The sequence below is a fragment of the Sinohyriopsis cumingii genome, chromosome 1 (assembly GCF_028554795.1).
Source record: "Sinohyriopsis cumingii isolate HCF-2022 chromosome 1, ASM2855479v2, whole genome shotgun sequence".
Taxonomy (NCBI): Eukaryota; Metazoa; Mollusca; class Bivalvia; order Unionida; family Unionidae; genus Sinohyriopsis; species Sinohyriopsis cumingii.
The window spans coordinates 62,975,178-62,986,494 of NC_142961.1; the positions used below are offsets into that span (position 1 = coordinate 62,975,178).

The window sequence follows — 11,317 nt, forward strand, 5'->3', positions numbered from 1 at the left end:
GCTTCATTCAGGACATTTTATTAGTAAGAACTTCTATTTTTTTAATTCTTGGATTATTTTTTGGATTTGATTCGTAAAACAGTAAGTTCTTTTTTCTCATTTTTCACTTGATATTCTAAGGAAAGAAAGTATTTGTTAAGTTTTACAAAGCTTGTTGTCTTTACTTTTTTTCTGTTACTTTTGTAAGAGCCTTAACTCGTAACTGTTGATTTGGACAAACTGCTAAGAACATTTCATTTCATAAAACTAGCTAAACAACAATTGGATTCTTTGAAAGGAGAAATACAGCTAACTGAAATATTTAATTTAATCAAAGCGATGAAATATGGTGAATCTTCACATCAAATGTGATTACAGTGTAAGTTTTTAAAAGTTTAGAATGACTAAACAAATTTCACCTTGAGATTATTTGATGAAAGTATCATAAAAAAACAGCTTTTAAGTATTTAGAAAACATATAATACTCATTGCTTACCATATGTATCTAGACCAAGAAGTCCTATAACCAATTTCACTCTAATCCATCAAATAGCACCAGGGCGTCAAACTCAAAAGGTAAAAATGGTGTTGGACCCAATAATATCAGGATCGCAAAGCCGATTCATTAAAGGCAGATGCAATGGTTCTAGTATCAGAATAATATAAGATTTAATCATTGTTCCAAAAAATAATATATTCCTAGTCGGTTGACCTTTATTCATGCATCGAGGACACTTTCTGCAAAAGTTATAAAGTGTTGTAATTTCAGTAAGTTGATACTTACAGTGACATACTAGTATGAACAAGATCCTGGTGGGAGTTTTCATCTTCATCCTGGCCTGCCGTTATCTATAACACTACCAGGTCTGTCCGATTATATATATTTCTCTCGTCCCGCTTTAATGCTTTTCTGGTACTACTCAAATAGTTATTGCTGTCCTTTGGGCTTTTCGACTAACACCTGGCCAGATAGCCCACATTTACTTTTAATTGGTAGTAACGGATTAAAGCTGCAGTTACCAAATACATGAGACCCATGCATTTCATTTTTATCAGTTCTTCGCCTCCGACCTTGACCATCAATAGTCTCTAATTAGAAATATCCATACGCTTATTTCATCTGAGCTTTGAGAAATCCAATTGAATGAGTTATTTATTATTATTATTATTATTATTATTATTATTATTATTATTATTATTATTATTATTATTATATAACTAAATATAGTTATATAATAATAAATAATAGTTATATATATATATAGTTATATATATATATATATATATATATATATATATATATATATATATATATATATATATATATATATATATATATATATATATATATATATATATATATAGTTATATAGTAACTTTATTTCAGACTTTAATCCAAAGCCAATTAGCATCAATTACACGTAAAACATCATACACAACCACAAAGGAAATACTAAAATGACGATAGTTATTGGCGAATCACGTCAGCTTGCAAAGTGAAACTCTTATCAAAAGGTTACTAACAATGATCTTATTTCTAAATGAGCATACCCTCTTCCTAAGCGAAATGAAAAAGCTCTTAACATTGTTATTCACAATATTTCCGGTGCACTTTGGCGCCTATCATAAACCTTTCAAAGTTTAAAACAATTATTGAAGCAGACATACATCCTCCACAATGTAGTACATAAAAGCTTTCCCCTTTCAGAATTTCAATCCAAATTCGTGCATTAGGACTTGAAAAGCAATAGCTTTAATCCTGTAGCACATATATTAAAACAACGTGTATACACATTAATTCATTAATTATCGTTTGCCTACTTTGTGGTTTTCTCGCTCTGTGGTTTGCAAATCACCATAAAATTTAATACCACATACGAAATAAACGAATTAATTTAGTAATCACTAAGTTGAGAAGTTTCTGATGAAAACTAATATTAAAAATAATTATGTTGAGAACATTAAAAATATAAGTACAAAATAAATTAAACTCTTTAAGTGATACCGAAATCGCAGATTTTAAACGGCAATGGAACCTATTCTATTTCATTATCCCACTTTGATATCATTATTTAAAAACAGCATGAGGTTGGCATGTAACGCGTTCCTAATATTATTGTATTTTTCAAAAACGTTTTATATTTTTTCCATATTATCTTTGCAACCAAAATTTATTTTTCAAGCATCTATGAAATAAATTTGAGTTAATTTACTTTCTTATTGTACGAATAATGTCATTGAAACGTCCGACGCGATGGAAAAAATCGAGATATCGAGATAGTTTTAACATTTTTGATTGGTTTTATTTATATAAGGGAATAATGTCGCATTACTCCAGGCACTGGCCTAAGAAGAATTACTCTTAAGACTATATATATTATTATTATTATTATACGAGGATGTATATTAAATACTTTCAAGCGTTCAAAATATCAAAATAGATACACAGTCAAGAAAATAGTTAAGACTTGATATTTTACTCAAAACGAATTAATAGTTTATAATTGTAGTACACTTATTTTCAAACTTGCTTCTGATAGTTGTAGTATGAATGCGAGGATTTGGTTGGAACTAATTTGTACTTTTCACTGACATTAGGTTAGAGCGCCATGAATATGGCAAAGTACACTTTTACCGTATTTACCTAGTTATGTTACTTATTACGTATTGACACAGTTTCAAGCGGCATGATGTATACAGCTGGGTAAACAATACTAGAAAAATGACGTTAAAATGTCAGATCACACAATGAAAAGTTCTGGAAGATAAATCTACTTCAGCGATTACAAAATTAACACTATGATATCTTATATAATTTCCCAAATACAGAGAGTATCATCTCCTTCGTTATGTTGTGCAAGAACCGATATTCACTTGAGGAGTAGTAACCGTCTTGTGGACTGGGTATGCAACTTGCAATTAGGTAACAAAACCAATAAATTTGTGTTTTCCCTGCTAAGAGTTGGATTCATACTTAAAATGACATATTGGTTTATAAATTGGTACATTTATTTTCATGCTTGCTTCTGATGGTTGTAGTATCACTGTAAGATTTAGGTTATAACTAATTTGAAGTTTGCACTGACATTAGGTACTGAGCACCTTGAATATGGCAAAGTGCTCTTTTAACCAGGTTTATATTTTAAGTTACTTATTATGTATTGATCCAGTTTCAAGGGAATAATTTTTACAGGTGGTTAAACAATACCAGATAAATGAAATGGAAATGTCATATCAGACAATGAAAATGTTCTGAGTCGTGAAATCTACTTATGTTGTTGTATAATTAACAATGACCTGTCAGATAATACAAAGACAATATAATGTGACCTTCATTTACAAATCGGTATGTTGTTATTCAAGAACCGATATTTACTTGAGAAGAGAGTAGTAACCGTAATATCCACTGAGTTTGGTACCTGCAGTTTGCGTTTAGGTAGGAAAATAATAATTTTGTCATTTTCACTGCGAGTGACAGCGCATTTAAACTCTAGTTTGATATAATTAAAATCATTTTCTCTCATACAGTTAGATTTGGTGCTATTTTTGTGCATTTGTCTGAGCCGAACACCGGTTGAGTACACAAGCATTTCTTCACAGGTATGTAGTTATCGACAGCCATATGAAAATTACGTCTGTCTCTATCTACTTGCCTTTAATGATTTATATCATCGAAAGAAAGTTGTTGTGTTCTGCTTTTCTAGACATTATGTAATTTCTCATAATCCAGCTTAAAGCTGGAGTGAAATGTAGCATGCTTAACTGTTTTTCTTTCTCTTTAATCTTTGATTTCGATAATATACAACATTTTCACGCGGCATAATGGACACAAGTGGTCATACAACAACAACAACAACAACAACAACAACAATAATAATAATTTTATGGACTTAGTACAGCTACTAACCTTTAGCAGCTTTAAGCGTTTCACAATATTAGATAGCACAAAATCATATGCGACGACCATATTACGAAAAAACACCATGAAATTCAAAATTAAAACACGCTGACAATCATTAAGCAAGTAAACATCATGAAGACTTTAAGTGTATTCTTGTAGTCAAAATAGGATAATTTAAAGGGCAGTCTTAAATTAGATCACATTATCATTGTCTCTAAGAGCTAAGAGCAACTCCTTCTATTTAGCTAGGCCCAGGTACGATAAAGCACATTCTCTATATGACTTCGTTGTAACAGTAGAACAAATTAACACGAATGTAGGAAGAGGAGGGTAAGTATCTAGGTGGAGTGAATATATTAATCGATGAGGCCAGAGAGCTATATTAGACTGGAACCACTCAACGAAATGTTGCATAGTGAACATATTGTGCGCTTGATTCTAGATCGAACGAATAGCCAGTTAATGTTACAAAGCAGGGGAGGTGTACTCTAAGGATGATCCGAGCATCCGTGTTTTAAAAACTTTTTATCGTTTCTGTAGTAGATACAGAGACGAATCAGATAGGAGTTGATTACAATAGTCCAGTCTTAAAAGTCTTTAGGAACACACAAGTGCCTTTCTCTTGCTCTTGAATCAAATACGCTAGCTAGCCTCATGTGCAAGCTCTCAGCAGAAAAAATAAATAGACGGCTTAAATCCCACCGCGATCTCCTCTACCACAAGTGGTGTTTAATTAACTAGGCTTCTTTCAAATCATGCACTATCGGAACGACATGCATCGTGCTAGTTTTAGTCCTTATTTCAATATATACTGGCACTGATAGGTCGAATCCCATCTGTTCCTTCTTTGTCTTCTGAGGTTCTTGTTATCTGCCTTGCCACAACACTAGTATCCTGGACAAGTTGACATACACGTTGGTTCTGACCATCATTTCATTGGTTGCCTCTTGAATGTTGCTGTAATAACCAACATACGTGCCAAGTTTAAGCCCCTTACCGACAGGTGTTACGACTCTATGGTCTTAAACTAAGTAACAGAAAAGAGTAAAAACAAACGAGTTTAGTAAAATTAACAAATAATTTATTTTCCTAGAGTACAAGATGAAAACTAAACAATAAAATATAGTATTTAAATCCCAAATAGTCCTAACTGTTCTATCACAAAACCAAATACATAGAGTTCCGAATAAATTCTGTGATATTCGGAATGAATTTCGATATTAAATGTACTGATATACCAATAGAAAGGAATTGTGTTTATATGCTAACAGTCTTGATGCATCTCAATGATATAATCCAATATCTCCTTGAATGCATTTAGAAGAATTTCAAGATAATGATTTAGTCCGAATCGTTGATGAGCACTTCAGAACTCCAGTGACTAATCTGTATTCTCCCTGCATTGTAATAATTCAAGACTCCACCGACGAAGTACCTGTTGCAATACTATCTCCTCTAATGCTCGGACAATTGATGACTTTGAAAATGTATGTTGCATTGACTATTCCACTAGCTGGGCACGTGGCTCCAGAAATTCGTCTTATCAGAGCAAATCCGCCTAGTTCTATGTACTTGACTGATGAGACAGCTTTCTAACAGAGGTGCAGAGAACTGACCCAGCATCTGACAAAGCTGGGCTACAACAATCATTTAATAGTGGAGGCGATACATAATGCCAAACTGACAAACCGTGCTGACATCCTAAAACACAAGGGAAAGAAAACGTGGAACGAACACCCTTCGTCCTCCTGTTCAACCCAGACAACCCACAAGTAGGTCGCATCATTCACAAACATTTAACAATTAATCGTTTAAACAACTTAAACTGATTTCTCTACACAAACCAGTAGGAGCTTATCGCAGACCTCAACATTTGAGACATAGTGGACAAGGCATATTGAAAGCCACTCTTTAAAAAAAATTGATGCTAAATCGAAGCCTTGTGGAAACAAGTGATGCACGACATGCCAACACATTAAGAAAATAAATACATTTAATTTCCATCAAAGTCACGGGTGACAAGCTTAATATTCACAACCATACTATAACATTGCAAAATGTTAAAATGTGATCTACCTCATCACATGTAAGGTATGCAGCTCCCAATAAGTTGAAGAAAAGCAGACATTAAATACTAGAATGAATCTCCACAGATCAGACTGACAAACCAATGAAGTAGAAAAGAGCCCAGTGGCGGAACATTTCTCTTCTCCAGGCCATGCTTTCAATGATGTAAGCCTGAATGGGATCATCCATAGCTGAGAATGGTGCACAGCAATTAGGAAATCCCAATAAGCCTATTGGATTCGCCGAATGTGTACACTCAAATCCAGCGATGCTTAAATCAGGAATAATCAGAACTGCCATTCATCTATGCATAGGTAACAAGGAATTTACAAGTTACCAAACATTTCCTGCCGTTTATTCGCTTTCTCAAACACATGGTCTTAACTGTCATTTTTATATAAAAATATCACAGCTCATCTTAATAAACTTATTATAAAGCATTTATTAAATATTACCAGCTCTCAATAATGCAATTTTGCTCTAGAACGTAAATTCATGCACCACTCCGGTGGCCTAACTCGTTAGAGCGTCCTCCACAGATGCAAGAGGTTCTAGACATCACTATAAACTGCCAAACTGCAGTTATCGTCGCACAATGATTAGAAATTGTAAAACCTACGTTAAAATCCAAATTACACACAGCCAGCTCAGTGAAATACAACATCTAGAATAAAATATTAATCCGGAATGTAAACTATTGTAGAAGGCGCAAACAATTATTTGCTGACCTACTAACGCCTTCGATTGGGATCAATTGTTTTAGACTATCTTGCCTTGCTAGCATCATAAAGTTCAAATTTAATTTGTAATCGAATATACATATGTACAGCAAACACAACGTAGACTTTGTGTAATACTCGCATTGTGTAGGGTTTTGAGTTTTGTTATCCTTTCATTTGTGTAAATATTCTTGTTTGGCTTTGTGCCCTTGAAAAATTAATCAGTAGTATCCGAAAGGGCTTGTGCTGGTTTCGTACCACTTTTGCACTGTTGATAGCCACTTTTTCTTTCATACATAATATCTCCATAATTGGAAATAACTTTTTTTTATTCAGTGCCTTTGAAGAGACTGTCATTTGTCATTTTCCTGTGATTTCCCCGGCCAAGCCATACCAAAGACTTATAAACATGGTACTATATATATATATATATATATATATATATATATATATATATATATATATATATATATATATATATCCAACCCAGCAACCCAGCCTCAACCAAGGCTGTTGTGCTTCAATCAAAGTCACTAAAGAAACGAAACTATCAATCAGGAAACAGTCCGTGCACCTTTTAGCAACCTATCTAATGCCTCCATCATTGAAATTATAGTTTTTTCTGACTCGAGGCCTAAGTAGAGCGCCATCTCACCAACCATGTGATATATTGTACCCAAATTAGCTTGCTTCTCCTCGACTCTCCAAGTATTTTTGTAAGCTTACAGGACACACGGTAATAATTGTTTGGAAAAATTAAAACCTGGAAATGGGTGAACATGAAATAGAGTATATATGGGTTTGGCTGGCCAGGAATGGTTAATAATGCAATTTACTTTCACGGAAAAAAAATCTTTTGAGAGCTTATCCTAGTTGTAAATGAAAAAATTATAATCATTGTTTTATGGATGGAATTTCAGTCCTTTAGCGGTCTTAAGTTTGGAACACGCATTACTGAAATTAGCACCCGACTCTTTGGTGCAGAATCGGAAGCACGTGTTTCAAACACAAGTAGATCCACAGAATGTCAAGGCTCATATCCTTTTCTCTACACAGAAGCTGACATCCAGGTTTCATCTATACTAATAGATCATGAACACTCAGAAATCTAAAGTGATTGAAATTTTTTAACATCATGGTGTATGCATAGGTTTACTATGGGAAATGAATTAGTACCTTGAGTCCTTTATGCACCGCTCACACATGCCATTTACTAGTAACACATCATAATCATAAAGGAAGTAACTACGGCATTGAGTACATGTGCATGTATGCGTTGTTTACCTTGAAGTCGTGGATTACTACTGAGTCGGAGCAGCAGGGAGGGTGAATCGACCTCTTTTATTGAAGAGTATTCTTTGAAAATAAAACTTCATACGATCAAAATGAAAAACATAAAGTCAATAACGTCAAACCAAAGTCTCTGACCAAAACAGAGAGTTAATCTAATTGGGTTAGCTCATCGTGTTACCTCATCTTTGTCGTTCGTGTTTTCAAATTTGTACGCGTTTTCGGTTACCTGTCGGACACTCTATGTTGGTCGCACCCTCGCTGTTGCTGTAGTGTGTGCGTAATTAAATCATTATTATGTCAATAATGGAATCTCACACAGCTAGATTAGCTCGAGTGCGACTAGAAGCAAATAAGAAATATATCCCTGTTCATGATGCTGTCAAGCAACAACTACAAGCTCGTCAGGAGTCTCAGGTGGAATTTGCAGAAGGTGCAGAACAATTATTTAAACGAATTGTCGAACCAACAAAGAAAATTATTACAACTGAGGCGGTTCAAAAAGCTCTTGAATTATTGCTTGTTGATATTTCTGGCCGTCTTTTACTTTCCCAGCAACCTTCTCAACCACAACCTGAAGATGAGCCACATCCTCTGCCAAGAGTTAGAATTAACATTATGGATAAATTCACACCTGAAGGTATTACCGCTATCAAGGACAAAGACCAAATACTTGATATTGCCGCGTTTGGATATCATAATAGAGATAATTATGTAAACCCCGAATATGTTAAAACTCTAAAAGCTCTCGATTGGGTCAGAGATGTAAATATTACATCGCTACTAATACTACGCAGATTAGATATGAAAGAGATATTAAACAGTTTAACAGTTTTAACCAGAAAAAAGATGAGTATATTGAACAAGTAAATCAAAAGAGACAAAGATAGGAAGAAATGGAGCAGCAACTCGAAAAACAAAAGCAGCAATGAAACGAAAAAGAAGAAATGAAGTCGAAACATAAAGAGGTTGAACTAGAAAGGAAACAAAAAGAAAAGAAAAATTAATGTCTAAAGAAATTAGACGAAGGAGAGAATTACATTCTTCACCAAATAAGAAGGCAGCAGAAGAAACAACCGGAAGTGGTCTTGCTACTCGAGGAAGTGGTCTTGTTACTCCATGTCCCAAGAATGTCCTTGCCGATGTTGAACGATTGGAACCTCTACTTGTCGGAAAATGAGCCGGTAATAATTCTCCAAGAAATCATTAATGAAGCATCTGATATTTGTCAACGATTATTTACAGGGGGCATCATGGACATTAATAATTATCGATCCATCATCGATGAAATCGTTGACGATTACCAACGTGATTGAGGGTATGCAAATAGATCAGTGACAAGAAAATAAGATGATTATACTAAATGCTCAACGTGAACCGATCATGGTCAGGGTGATAAATTCGCAATTACCAACGTACAAAGCGATCTACGGTGATGGACTCGGTAATGTTGTTCAGGGTCTATTTAGAGGGATACTCCCAAAAGCCATACCGATTGCAAAACAATTATCAATGATTGCTATTGACGTTGTTCGTGACAAAGGTGCCGTTGGTGATGTTGAAGCAAAGCATTATCGTCAATCAAGGATAGGCTAGCAAGATTAATACGACGAAAACAACATCCAGTAAAATTATCCAGTACTGAAGTTATGCCTTCAAATGTTAGTAAAATAATAAATTACTCTGCAATTCAAACACTAGCAGAGTTGACTGGTGTACCACTATCAGAAAAAGATATGAATACAAGTCTGATAGTGGTCTTCGTTTTAGACGATAGCAATTAAAATAAAATGTTTAAACGTATATCTGATCCATCATTTGACATGGATGCGGCAGTTATCAAAGATGAATCTGTGCGCGATTATCAGTATTATTTTCATGACGCACGAGAGCCAAATCAGTGTGGACGAATCGAACTTCAAGTTCAGGATACAAATGTATATTTCTTCCCAGCTGAAGCATTTATTGAAGTAGAAGGTAAAATTCTTAAAGCAGATGATATTGAATATGGATCTGATGCTAGAGTTGGTTTTGTTAGTAATGGTATTATGGCGTTATTCAACAGTGCTACATACATGATTGACGAAAGAAACATTGAAATATGTCAGGACGATGTTAACGTTGCCACTACGATATTGGATCTAGCAAGATATTCAGATGATTATTCAAGATCAGCTCGTCCGTCAGTGATGTTTGTCAAGGATAATTTTGATCAACCTGACAACAGACACTATGATATAAGACGACCAAGAAACAATACCGGCGCTGCTGAAGTTGATGTGGAAAGTATGATTATTAACGTTAACACAGAATAAACTTGGTATTCACAACACGTCGATTAATGCCGAAAGATGGTCGTAGAGGATTTTCATGTGCAATTCCACTGTCACATATATTTGGATTTTGCAAAAATGTCAGAAAGGTTATTTTTGGAGCTACGCATACAACTGTACTTGTAATAAAAACTACAGACGATGAAGCAGTCTGGTACCCTATCGGTGATGCTGGTAAATTAATACTGACAAATTTTGCGTTGTGGATGCCAGTAATGACTTCATAAATCGACGAAGAATAACCGTTGCTCTCTTTTATGAGTCAAGGTGGTAAATGGTTGACGAGGACCACAGATAGTGTTCAAAGTAATAGTAATGGTTTATTCACATGGAATGTAGCATCACAGCAAGGTGATTCTGCACCAAGACATATATGTCTAAATTTTCAAGATGCTACACGAGTAAGCTCACAAACACGCACTCCAATGATATTTGACAAACTTGATGTTACTGAATTTTCATTAAGGATAAACGGGAATCAAGACCCATAATACTAAACTTTGAGAATAATCATGTTGCATGTACATATCATCGTTTGATGACATTCATGGGACGTGATCAAAATGTTGATTCTGGTCTGCAAATATCACAACAAGATTTTACAACGTTGTATCCAATTTATTACTTTATTCTAGAACTTTTGAATTTAGTTAGGCAATATGTCGTTGATTGACACTTTCGAGCTCGTGTGACAATAGGAGCTATTTCTAATTATACAGCAATCCCTGTCACACTTTCAAATAAAGCGATGTTGCTTGAACATGTTGGATGACGAATGAGAGTTATTGATGCCCCAGTAGAAAGCATGTAATTAAATCGCACATGATATTATAATGTCATATCATAATGTTAGTGTCAGTCTGACTCCTGGTCAGATTAAAAAGCTACAATCAATACCAAAGGAGAAATGTGAAATAAAAATATCACTAATAAAAGAATCAATCGCAGGTGGTCAAAATAAACTACCACTGACTGAACATCATCTCACTTAAATAACGCCAAACGATCAACTATTGGTGTTAGACTTA

At 34.4% G+C, this 11,317-nt stretch overlaps 1 pseudogene across 1 annotated transcript in view; it reads right to left on the reverse strand.

The window, feature by feature from the left end:
* The window catches only part of LOC149806984 (pancreatic triacylglycerol lipase-like), a 36,141-nt pseudogene extending 29,894 nt beyond the window's left edge, over positions 1–6,247 (reverse strand). The window contains exon 1 of the transcript XR_016419657.1: positions 6,049–6,247. The product of XR_016419657.1 is annotated as a pancreatic triacylglycerol lipase-like (transcript). The remainder of the gene's footprint in view (positions 1–6,048) is intronic.
* Positions 6,248–11,317: the final 5,070 nt, after the last annotated feature.